Source organism: Schistocerca piceifrons, chromosome 1, assembly GCF_021461385.2.
Source record: "Schistocerca piceifrons isolate TAMUIC-IGC-003096 chromosome 1, iqSchPice1.1, whole genome shotgun sequence".
Lineage (NCBI taxonomy): Eukaryota > Metazoa > Arthropoda > Insecta > Orthoptera > Acrididae > Schistocerca > Schistocerca piceifrons.
In genome coordinates this window covers 935,276,660-935,290,460 of record NC_060138.1, presented here as the reverse complement: position 1 = coordinate 935,290,460, position 13,801 = coordinate 935,276,660, and the positions used below count along the sequence as shown (strand labels likewise).

General features: G+C 39.5%; 1 non-coding gene across 1 annotated transcript; it reads left to right on the top strand.

Annotated features, from left to right (window-relative positions):
* The first annotated feature begins 12,849 nt into the window (after nt 1-12,849).
* Trnaa-cgc lies at nt 12,850-12,922 on the top strand. The gene has a single exon. It is a non-coding gene; the product is annotated as a tRNA-Ala (tRNA).
* The last annotated feature ends 879 nt before the right edge of the window (nt 12,923-13,801 follow it).

Genomic DNA, 13,801 nt, shown 5'->3' with positions numbered 1-13,801 from the left:
AAACGTATGAGAACAGCTGAAGGAATGCTTCGCGATTTGTAAGTACTACCAGCACTCTAGCTAGCACGATGACTGTGCGAAGGGAGTTAGGAAGAATGGGATTCCATAGTTGAGCGGCTCCTCATCAGCTACACTTTTCTATGATCAATGCTAAGTGGCGCTTGACGTTGCGTAAAAGGCGATGGCTATCGACAGTTGATTACTGGTACCTAGTAATTTGAAGTATTGAATCTGGCTATACAGATAGAAGGATTTGCGTTTGTCATCATATGAAGCGCCAACACTGAAGTACGGAGGCGTTCTTATTACGGTGTATGGGTGCATTCCGTTGTCAGGATACGGGACCCCTTAAGGCGCTTTAAAAAAATTTAAATGTTGAGGGAAGTGAAAACATTTGAAATACGAAAGTATGTGAAAACATTTTACATGATTGTGTACTGTGGATAGGAGACGACCATTACATCAACATGACAACACATCCTGTCATAAAGCAGCTTTTACGAGGCAATGGTTTGTGGACAATAACATTCCTGAAATGTACTAGCGTACCCAGATTCCCAACCTGACCTCAATCGGAACACTTTTACGATGAGTCAGTACGTCAACGTCACTGCACCACGTCCTCGTCTGATTTCTTTACCTGGGGAAGAACGTGTTACCGTTTCTACACAGACATTCATACACCTCACTGAAAGTGTTCCCAGCAGCGACCAAGCAGTCATGAAGGTGAAACAAGGACACACTCCACATCAATAACCAGTAATAGGTATCTGCATACTTTTTATCACATAGTGCAATTCTTTTGTAGATTTAACAGGAAGTTATTCCGTAAAAATTGGATATGTCATTTCTACATCACAACTGTAAAGTTCATATCGGAGGGTAGTTTCCACTGTAGCATCTCTTTTGGCATCTTTCGTTCCAGTATAAGAGAGCGCTAGTTGAATAATTTCCTAAATGCCTCTGTCCGCGCTACTTTTAGTATGATCTTGCCAGCGTGGTGTAGAATATTTCCTTCTTATTATGAGCTCTCAAAATCTTGTAAGTAAACTTCCGTGGTATTGTTGTCTCTCTTCAAGCGTCTGCCAGTATGAGGTCAACACCATTTCCATTGCTCTTTTTTGTGAGTCGAACAAACCTGTGAACATGCGCGCTACCTTTTCGTCTTTAGCTTAAGTACAGGTTTGCAATCTTCGCACCACTTTGGAATTTAAGTATTGACTAATGACGTATGGATGACTCCCATACAAGATTTCATGTTGGTTCCTCTCTGTAATCAAATCCTTAATCAAGCTGCAATTTTTTTTGTGATGAGTCATATGAACATACAATAACCGTTGGCGTAGTACGGAGTAGAAAGCTTTTCGGATATGACGGAATTCAGCTGATATCCTAGAGCTGTGGCTTACACGATGTCAGTGAGGAAAGCATGAGTTGCGCTGCGCATATTCGATGTTTTAGGAATACATACTGACTGACATAAATGAGGTCACTTTGTTTGAGATATCTAGATGTGTCATAACGTTTTTATCAGGGATGTCTATGGTATTCGTCTGCAGTTTTGTGGGCCACTTCAATCACCTTCTAGTATCGGGGGCGGCCTATGCTTTCTTCTAAGTACTGAGTGCAGTCTCTTGTTCAAGGTATAAGATATATTATGGTTACGGGAGGAGCCAATTAACCCGTAACTTCGTTACACACTCAGATGATTTCACCGCCCTCTGAGCCTTGTTCGGTGTTTGAACTATTAGCTGACCCTAATATTAACTCCGATCAATTGAGTTTTATTCCGTCTGTGTTTGGTAGAATTCATAATTATAAATAAATAGCACAAAGTCTTGAATGTTTCACAGCAGAACTGTAGAATTTCTCCAATTCTGTACTGTTCATTTTCAGCGACACTTCTATCTGTGTCACTATTCTTTGCAATGGTGTGGGAATTAAAGTGATGCTCTTGGCTCTTCTTTAGTAAAGGAACATTTGAAGATCAGCACTTCCGTTTTTCTGTGAGACCCTCAATTTAGGTTCTTGTCATCAATAACAACTTTGGTGTCACCGAAAGCATTTGAAATGGACAGAACTTCTCCCTGTTGGAAATTTTGAATGACAAGCCGCTTGAAAATTTACGCCACATGCAATGAAACTACCACCGACCAAGAAAGCTATATGGAGTGTTTACAATAAGCAAACGTTTCCCTGAAGAGTGGCATAAATGTTCCTGCGACACATTGTTCAAACATTTCTAACTTTGTGTTACCGCAGTATTCTCAGTGAACACATTTTTATACTATTTCTTGTCATATAATTATTCTAGTCACATCAAGTGGAGTGGAAATCCAACTGCAGCTTTTACGACAAATTTTCATTTGAACTTGGAGGTCATTATCAAAAATATTTCTCGTCGAGTTTGTGCATGCGTTTATGCATGTATGTGTGTGTGTGTGTGTGTGTGTGTGTGTGTGTGTGTGTGTGTGTGGGTGTGTGTGTGTGTCAGTGTCAGGATCATGTTTAACTTTCAGTACACTATATGCAGTATTGATAAAACCCATAGCCATCTCGGCAAATGTGTCGGATTGTGTTCATGTTACAGCCAACGAAACATTAGAACATGCCGACCGGGAACACCCCACACAAAATTCCTTACTTAATTTTGAGGGCATGCACAAATTTAAAATTTTCATTTTGTGTTGTACGAGTAAGATATGGTTTCAAACGACTAGGTTTCTAAGATTCTCATTCGAGTGAAGTTAAGTCGTTCCATTACACGATAGTTCAATGAGCGACGTGACGCTGAGGCAGTTTGCTCGGACGTCAAGTGGTTTAAACCTCAGCATTGATCTGAAGTGATTTCAGGAAGTCAAACACAAACTAAAGACATGACAAACTATAATGGTTAGATGTAATTTCTAACCCTGTTTTACCAGGGTTTAATTAGTTTGTCACCTTGGTCAGTGCTGTGTAAGCAAAGCAATACCTTCTATTCTCGTTCACGCTAGTTAGTGCCTTAAGAGAGAAACGGAGACGATAGGGAAGAGTAAGGGCATTAAGTATTAGAATTCGAATTTAAAACAGCTTTGGAAGGCTTAACATCAAATAAGGCAGACTGGATGCATAATACTCCATCGGAATTTCGAAAATAATTGGGAGAAGTGGCAACTAAACGACTTTTAAGTGTGTAGAACGTTTGAGACTGGCGATATATCGTCAGACTTTCGGAAAAACACCATTCACAAAATACCGAAAATTTCAAGAGGCGTCGACTACAAGAACTATTGCACAATCGGCTTAACAGCTGATGCATTGTAATTGCTCACAAGACTAATACAAAGAAGAATGAAGAAGAAAATTGAGGATCTTTTAGATGGCGATAAGTTTTGGGAAAAGTAAAGGCACACGAGAGGCGGTTCTGACTTTGATGTTCACAATCGAAGTGAGACTAAAGAAGAATAAAGACAGAGTACACTGAATTTATCGACCTGGAAAAAGTCTTAGACAATGTAAAATGGTGCAAGATGTTCGAAATTGTGAGAAAAATTCAGGTAAGCTATAAGGGAAGACAGGTAATGTACAATAGATACAAGAAACAAGAGGGAACAATAAGAGTACAAGACCAAGAACGAAGTGTTCGAATTAGACAGGGTTTAAGACAGGGATGTGGTCTTTCGCCGCTAATTTTCAATCTACTCATCTAAGAAGCAATGATAGAAATACAAGAAAGGTTCAGAAGTGAGATTAAAATCCCCAAAGCAGGACGGTACAATCTGAGTAGAAGACCAAGAACGAATTGCTCAGATTAAGAAAGCGTAAGACAGGGATTTAGCCTTTTGCCCTTACTGTTCAATCTATACAAGAAGAAGAAATGGTGGATATAAAGGAAAGGTTCAAAATCGGGATTAAAATCCCGAAGTGAAACGACAGTCACGATACATTTAGCTGAATACATTGCTGTCCTCAGTGAAAGTGAAAATGAATTACAGAATCTGTTGAATGGAATGAACAGTGCTATGAGTATTGAATACGGACTCAGAGAAAATCGAATGAACACGACAATATTGAGAACTACTAGGAAATAGAATGCCAAGAAACTTAGCATGAGGATTGGTGATCATGAAGTAGATGACGTTAAGGAATTCTGCTACCCAGATAGCAAAATAACACATTCCCGAAGAAAGCAAATAGGACACCAAAAGCAGACTAGCACTGGCAGAAAGGGAGTTCTTGGCTAAGAGAAGTCCACCGGTATCAAACATAGGTCTTAATTTGAGGAAGAAATTTATGAGAATGCACGTTTGGCACACAGCACCGTGGGGCAGTGAAACATGGACTTGGTAAAGTCGGAACAGAAGAGAGTCGAACCATTTGAAATGTGGTACTGCAGAATAATGCTGAAAATTAGGTGGACCGATAAGGTAAGGAACAAGGAGGTTCTGCACAGAATCGACGCGGAAGAGAATTTATGGAAAAAACTGATAAGAAGAAGGGAGAGGATCATGTGATATAAGTAAGACATCATGGAATAACTTCCATGATGCTAGAGGGAGCTGTAGAGGGTAAAATCTATGGAGGAAAACAGATATTGGAATTCGTCTGGGAAATAATTGAGAACGTGTGTTGCAAGCGCTACTCTCAGATGAAAAAGTTGGCACAGGACGGAAATTTGTGTGTGGTCGCATCACGCCAATCTGGTCCTCGATTCAATACATCAAGTGATCTACAAGAAAGAAGGACAATGGATGTTAGAGGGCGGGTCCCACTTTGGAATGTGATGGGGCAAAATCTAGGCTGAAAGAGCAATAATAGTGTCGGAGGGCCGTAGAAAGATGAGTTTTTCCATGACCGCTCTTTATGTTGATCACTTCCTTCCAAGTGTAACAAAACTCTTCCGCTAATATCATAGTCACAGGAAACCCAGCGAGAGCTATCACCAAAGCAACACTAGCTGGAGTATGTACTCGTTGCACATGGAAATACTGGTAACCTAACTTATGTGTACTCTTATTCTTTCTACTACTATTGTTTGAGATAGACTGAATGTAAATTTTAAACATACTTGATATAGTCCATATTTGTAGGATTATATTTTTCATCTAAGAAATTCATGTACGGAATAAGTGATGCGAACAGTGCTCATTGCACTGCACCTATTACGCCCTAAGGCATACTTCCGTGTAATGTCGTACTAGGTTTCACGATAAGTTCCAGTGCGAGTCGCACAGTATCCTGGCACCTGGCCACGAAACTGCTTATTTCCTCCAAGTATCGAGACGTCCTGCTAGCGAAAAGTTAATGATACACCATCCGCTGCGCATGATTAAGTTTACACCGTCTGTCCTAACCCACAATCCGCTGCTGAAAGCACTCGGCGGTGGAAACCACAGAATGCGTTCCACCGGAAAGACTGCAACACGATGTGATGGGTGGCTATCGCTAATCACTGATCTCATATCGGTTACGACGTTTAATGCCGAAATAACATCCTCAGGTAAACATCGAACTTCATTGAGAAGCTTCAATGTGATCAATATTTGTAACACGACTCACTTATAGTTTACAATTTCTCTTCACATATACATCAGCTAAACCTAGTTGGGCGTGAAAGCAGAAGCAGAAAGATCTCTTATATCAAGAAACTGCATTTGGTCATGGAGTAAATGATGTTCTTCATATGAACCAAGTAAAAAAGAAGATAAACAATTTGAGATTTATGTGACAATGTAGTATTTTCCCAGCTTCTACTGAGCAACTACCACTGAGCAACTATTTGGTAATTTTAACGATTAGGTACATCAGCGCGACATTCACGTATTTATTTATTTATTAGCATAGTGTGTGTATAGTATACACACGTAAATACTTTACCTGTGAAAAAAGCTGAAAAATTATATTAAAGTAATCGGCCCTAAGTACCCAACGCTCTATCATTTTAACGAGCACCTTCATAAATTATATTAAATCAATTTGGCATCGACTGACATGAACAAGTTCTCATCCCTGAAGCCACACGTTCGATCATCGGTTCATCGTTGTTAGCGTGATATACGGCGGCTGATAAGCATTCTTCTTTGACAGTAATATTCTTTTTATTACTCGTGACATAATTCAAATTTGCTATCGTAAAACAACAATTTCTCTCGAGCAACGTTGCAACTGGTTTGGTATTCAAAGCTGAGGATTTCAGTCAGTCACAGATTTGTGTGAAGGTTTTTAGAAATCATTGCAACCATTCGCCTTTTTAAATAGATATATTTCAGTAAACTATGACCGGTTTTGAGCTGCGTAGCAGCTCATTATCAGATGGTATTTATGTGACATGTCGAGCGAGTACGCTCCTTTCACTGGTATAGAGCCTCGCAATGGATTTTCTATTTCCTATGCTACCATTTTCTATAGATTAGCTGTCAATTAGATGCGCTTTTACTTTCATACATTAATAATGAGGAAGCCATCCATAATGAATATAATGTCAGGAAAATAATGTACAAAAAATTATTATTTTTATTTAATTATTCATCCGGAAATATCAGGCAATATTGCTTTCTAAAATGTGGGAAATGCTAAAATTTGGATTACAATTTCATTTATAAATTATTGGAGAAGTCATCGTAGATACTAAATGCACACGCAACATACGAAGATGTGATCATAGATGAGGAATGCTTTAATTGTTTGGCATATAATTTCATTTACAAATCAGTCAAGTATTTGTCGCAATCATTAAATGCATATACTGTAAACTGTATAAAATAATTCCTAGTCCTTTGTAAATAAACTTAATCAATGGAAAAGACTTTAAAATGTGTACTCCACTCTTTCCACTACTACAGTTTGAGTTAGAATGTGAATATTAAATGCACTTGATTTAGTCCATATTAGCAGGAATATATTTTGCATCTACGAAATTCGTCTACCCAGTAAGAAGTGGCCAACAATAAATACTTCTAATTCTTCTTTAAACAATGCTATATTGAAAGATATACTTTCTGTAGTTGTTTCAATGTTGAAAACTTATAATTCGTGAGTAATGTAGCATTTTTTGAACTACCATGCGCACCTGGACATGTTTATGCTAATTGTTCTTATTCGTAGCAATGATTCTGTAATCTGAGACACTGCTTTCCAATTGAGATACATTTGTCACAAGAAATAGTGAGCATATATATCGATAAAGAAACTTAATCTTGGAGTGAGGTGCTGACTTAAATATGATCAATGGTATATGAATCGTTCCTCGTTAAGCTTACTTTGCTTCATTTAACCTTGACCGTCAGACCCATAATCACAAGTGTGACCTCTAGTAAGGCTCATTTGGAAGTGTGTTAACAGTGATGACACGAGAAATATTAGCTGCTAATAACTGACAATTTGCATTAGGAGGGCGACAGGAAAAGAGTATTCGGGAGGTGCAGAGATCAACCTTCTATGAGATGTAAGTATTACACTTCACAAAGTGAACATCGTCGACATTCAAATAATGTTCAAAAGAAATCATGAACTTGCACCAAGAACACGAAATTAAAAACGGCGCGCCACAGTGATCACAAACGTTCTCAGCATCAAGATCGAAGGCGAACTCCTTGGGAGTTGAAAACCATGGAGGACATTCAGCTGCGTATCCACTTTTAAAGAAGGCATATTGAATCATATTGGCGTAACGTGATGATGAGAACTGATGGAATGTGATGGCATGCGGCCGAATGCAAACAGTGTATCCTGGAGCTCATCGTGAAACTATCTCCTAAGGCGTAGATACAGACAGTGTGATAATATGTATTATAGGCACGGAAAATCGGGAGGCTGTATCTGTCCAGTGCTTCCATATGGTATGAAATGCTGTGTCACACTTCTCAGAAAGGATAGCTTGCTCTAAAGCAGTATGGTTTTTGTACGCAGACCAGGAATCAAGTAAAAGCAAGTTGTTTTGACCAGCCATTGGACAAAAGCAGGGCCCATGCCATAGTTGTAGTTCTTTTAAGCCTATTTTCCCGCTCTTCCTCGCTGTGACCTAAATATTTCTTGCTGCTTTTGCAAGATCACCCATACGACAAAGAATCGTAGGGCACAGAGCACATCCAACTTCTCACAACACAATAAATAACTTACTAGACAATTGAGCATCCAGATTAACAGTCGGCAAAATTGCATACGAATGCGTACGGCATTGATGTTGGTTTATGTTGATACAACTCTTTTGGCACCTCTAATATCCAGAGTTCGTTTCACATGCATATCCTCTTCAAATCTCGATTGGTAGGAGTTGCAAACAAATTCCTTACTTAATGATGGGATAAATTTGTTATCTCGTCTTCACGTTTTCGGGCCGATTCCGTTGACTTCTGTGCATCGTCCAAGACGACGCTTTGTCTGAAACTTCGTTATCTTACGTCTTCCAATTCTGTAGCACTGTTTCAAGTTATGCAGACATTCAGTGCTTCTCTTGAAATGACTGTAATCTATGTCGCGTGCAATTCGATATGCATAGAGTAGTAGGTCATTGTCATGGGCATCATGTGTATTGCATGCAGCATCCTTGAAAAGCACAAACACCAATTTTAGTAATAAGTTCGCCTTGTCGTCCTTGAATATTTGTAGTTTTTCTTATGCGCTGTACGGTCATATTGCTGCGGACTTACTCTAAATCTGTACTCAGCTGTTTTTTTACTGTGCTGAGTGTAATTTTCCATGCACGTAAATATGTTACGTAGCTTCGTTTTGGACAACGATTGTTCTTTACTACGTTTCACCGGAGTCGGGATTTGTTGCTACCTCTCTGACAAGGATGGTGACCTAAATGTTGTGACACCTGTTTAATATACTTTTCACTTCTTAAGCACGTATCATCTTCATTGTACATCGTCCACACAGTCGAGCGTAGACAACACCACACATTCCACTGACTCTTGTTACGGAAGTGGTAATATTTCGTATACCACTCTGCAAAATTCCTTTGATTCCTTTCTGACGAAATGTCAGTTTCGGCAACTGTCGCAGCAGAGATAATGCAATCTTTGGTTTTGATATCTTTGGCATCACTCTGGTTTGTTTCAATACCATTAGCACTATAGGACTTTTGTGAGTTACTCGTCGAGTAAGTTGTTAATTTACGCTCCGTAGCCTCATGCTGTGCTCACCACTGGATACCTGCAATCCTACCTCATGTTGCCATTAGCTACCAACATTGTGGCTGCTTGGCAGACAATCTATAGGGCTTTGAATGGCGTAAACATCTTTGCCCTCCTGCGACGTCACACTCAAGGGGTTTATTGTTAATCTAAACGTAATTTTTAAGGTTACTAAGTCACTCGTATATGAAGTCAGCAACTTGACTGCTGCTTCCCTCTCTCGCAGATCAATAAATGTAGGAAATCTACTGAGGTCGGAAATAAATTATAATGAAACGTACTTAACGAATAATTGATACATAGGAAAGATAATCACATTACCAACGTAATATAGAAATTCGGTATTCGGGGCAGATGAATACAAATTGTTAAACAACGAAGTTTCTCTAACCTTCAACTGAAGGCAGTTGATAGAACGAGCGTTGTGCGTTTACCATGTGTTTCAATTTGTTAGCGTCAGCTGCAGCAAGTGGATAATTACACGACCTAGAGAACCTGCGCTGTGTGATAGTACGGAAGAGGCAAAATCGATTTCATGTTTCGTTTTTAGGAATGTCATGTTTAAGTGAATGGTACAGTGTGATATGTTCTTGATTAGATCCTTAGGAGAGGAAGTGGATTATCGCATAAGAAATATAGGGTGCGATTTTAAAAAGGCGCACTGCGGTTCACATCTTTGCAACGAATAAAGTTACAAGAAAGCGAAATTGTTTAGTAATATCGCTGAAGCAGCCAAACAACATTTGTGTGATACATTTTATATAATGATTCTGGACAATGTTATTCGGCGTGATTGGCCGGCCAGTGCGGCCGAGCCGTTCTAGGCGCTACAGTCTGGAACCGCGCGACCCCTACGGTCGCAGGTTCGAATCCTACCTCGGGCATGGAAGTGTGTGATGTCCTTAGGTTAGTTAGGTTTAAGTAGTTCTAAGTTCTAGGGGCTGATGACCTCAGATGTTAAGTCCCATAGTGCTCAGAGTCATGATTATACATGACACCATATCGTGCCTGGAATCGCTTTGTACTGTGTGTATATGCTTCAAGTCAACAATTTGAACACATGTTTTGACCATGACTGTTGTAAACACACGAGGCGTACCTGAGTTGGCTTACTTGGGCACACATTTGTGAGACCCGTTCTTCTGGTCGGACAATGGTTGGCGGCCCTATTGCATTCCTGATATTTGATCCAGTTCCACACATGTTATGTCTAATCCTCTCCAAAGATTTAATCCAACGCAATGTATCAAAGTATATTGTTACATACTTTAGAATGTTGCTACAATTCGGAGTCTACAAAGATTGACAATTCTAGAAAATTCAGCAACTGTCCGCTATAAATCAGAAAATAGCGCGTCCGTCTCTATTTGTGTGGAGCGTCTCAACTGCCTCTCCTCGTACTCTCATGCCTGCTGGATCCTCAAATTAAAATATTAAATCTTTTTTAAAATAATTACGTGAATAAAGGTAATCCCAACATTGTAGCCAAGCGTATGTTGCGTTAGCGGAAAAAGTATAAAAGAGTCCTTTGTGCGTGCATCACAGAACAGTGCAAGAGGCACCTCTGATATCGAACGCTCTGGCACGCGAGTAAATGGTCCTCAATTACGTGGAGGTTAATGATTATGCAAAGAGCTATTCAACACCTGGAATGCTTTAGTGGTAAACAGAAGTTATTAAAACTAGCCCCACACACCGCATATCATCATCCTGACAGGAATAGAAGCAAAACAATGAAACACCGCAAATTTACTGGACAGTGCAGTGACGAACAGACATTAAAAGTTCACTAAGCGGTTGACTACCAAACCACAAATGTGCACAGGTATCCAGTGGTTAGCAGTGAACAACGAATTACAAAATGATGGCGATGTGTGGCGGGCACTTGATTAAAGTGAGTGGGGGTGTGGAATCGGACGAGGATTTTATTAGCTGACAATTTGCTGTTTCAATTATCTAGACACAGAACACATGATCCTACCGGATCACACAATTTGTTCGTCTGCAAATGTCGATGGAATCACGATTTTATCTGGTAATAGCACCTGTTATCAATTCGCAATTCATAGTGGCTGTAACACAGAAAGTGCTATTTGAACAGCGTAATAAATTTATCACCAATGTACTCGATGATTGAGTATGATATGAAATGTCACACACATAATTCAATAGTTCTACATCTACACCTACGTGGATACTCCGAAAATCGCACTTAAGTACCTGGAAGAGGCTTCACCGAACTACCTTCACACTAATTCTCTATTATTTCACACTCGAACAGTGCGCAGATAAAACGAATACCTTTATCTTCCTATGCGACCTCTGATTTCCCTTATTTTATTCTGATGATCGCATCTCCCTATGTAGTTCGGCGTCAACAAAATATTTTCCCAATCGAAAGAGGAAGACAGTGACTGATATTTCGTGAGAAATTCCGCCGCAACGATAAACGCCTTTGTTTAAATAATGTCCACCCCAAATCCTGTTTCATGTCCGTGACACACACTCCCCTATTTCTCGGTAACACAAAACGTGCTGCCCTTCTTTGAACTTCCCCATAGTTCTTCGTCAATCCTATCCTTTAAGAGTCACACACCGCGCAGCAGTACTCTAAAAGAGGATGGACAAGCGTAGTGCAGGCAATCACTTTAGTAGAACTTTTGCAACTTATAAGTGTTCTGCCAGTATAACGCTGTTTTTAGTTCGCCTGCCCCAAAATATATTTTATGTGTTACTACAAATTTAAGTTATTCGTAATTGTAATACCCAGGTAATTAGTCGAATTTACGGCCTTTAGATTTGATTGATTTATCGTCTGACTGAACTTTAACGGATTAATTTTAGCACTTATATTGATGACGTCACTCTTTACATTATTTATTATCCATTGCCAACCTCCTCACCATTCAGATATCTAAACAGTTTTTCAAATGGTCTTAGTCTTCTCATGACTATACTAGACGATAAACGACAGCATCATCTGCAAATAGCGTAAGATGGCTGCTCACATTGTCTCCTAAATTTCTGGTAGAGATAAGGGACAACAGAGGGCCTGTAACACTAGTTTGGGGAGCACCACAAAACACTTTCGTTTTACTCGATGACCTCCTGTAAGTTACTACAAACTGAGACATCTCTAACAGGATATCAAAGACCCAGTCGCATAACTGAAACAATATTCCATAAGCTTGCAATTTGATTGCAAGCCGCTTGTGACGTACGGTGTCAAAAGCCTTCTGGAAATTTAGAAATACGGAACAGCACTCAAAACTTCGTGTGAGTGAGGAGTTAGTTGTGTTTCACAAGAACGGTATTTTCTAAATCCATGTTGACTATGTACCAACAGAGTAATGAACGAATTTCTCGAAATTTTCAGAGAATGCTTTCAGCACAATTTCGGATGATGTTTTATGCTTACCTCCGTATTTAATCATGTATTTTCGCCACCAAATCGAGGGTTAATTGAAGTCATCACCAGCTACAATTGCGTGAGTCCTCATTTAGTGTCTGAGGTAGTCATAGATATTCAATTGCCATTTTGTTTGTAGATTATGTGTCACCATTGCAGGGTGTTGAAAGATAGTAAAACCAACAGATCTTACTGTGAACGAAATACGCTAGAACGTTATAAACTGATTATCAACCAGCGATAGTTACTGTGTATGACTGTACTCTTTTTGCCGAACAAAATTCATTGTAACAATTATCTAACTTATACTAATAAACACCGAGCGAGGTGGCGCAGTGGTTAGCACACTGGATTCGCAATCGGGAGGACGACGGTTCAATCCCGTCTCCTGCCATCCTGATTTAGGTTTTCCTTGATTTCCCTAAATCGTTTCAGGCAAATGCCGGGATGGTCCCTTTGAAAGGGCACGGCCGATTTCCTTCCCCATCCTTCCCTAACCTGAGCTTGTGCTCAGTCCCTAATGACCTCGTTGTCGACGGGACGTTAAAAAACACTAACCTAACCTAACCTACTAATAAACATCGAAATTACCGGATAATGCTGCAGACTGTATCTGTATGAATCTCAAATGAAGATATCTTTTAAATCTATATATAAGAGTGGTTCAAAGCTAAGAAGTATTCCTAGATTCTGGAACAGCTGCTGACATCGTGGTGACAGACAAAAAGACATGAAAACACTCAATGAAACAGATGAATTTTATGAATTATTATCGAGGAAATGTGACCATAGTGGTCATACATGATATGCTTCTGTTGGAGCAAGAAAACGGAAAGGCCTATGTACCTAAAGCCAAAAGCATATAACAGCTAAAACCGCAGTTCTAAAAACGATCATAGACAACTAGGAAACCCCGCGTTTCATAGCAATCAGAATGTGTGATGTAGAACAATTCATCAAAATTCACCTAAGCTATTACCATCAATCTAATAAACTTGTATTTCGTGTACCAGGGTATTTTACTAATGCACCCGAAATTGGATCCGTTTTGAAAACAAGTAAAATGCAGCAAATTTTGTGTCACATCATTGTTTCTGAACAGATAAATAGTTGAGGACTCAATCTAATAAGATCGCTGTTCAGAAGAGGATATTAACCAAGTTTTTGGAAAAACGGCCGTCTTCATATAGCATGCTTCATAAATCTTCTCTGCGAGCGTCAGGGTTAGATATGTCTGAAAAGTGAGGCTCGAGAAGGACATCGGTTACAAAAT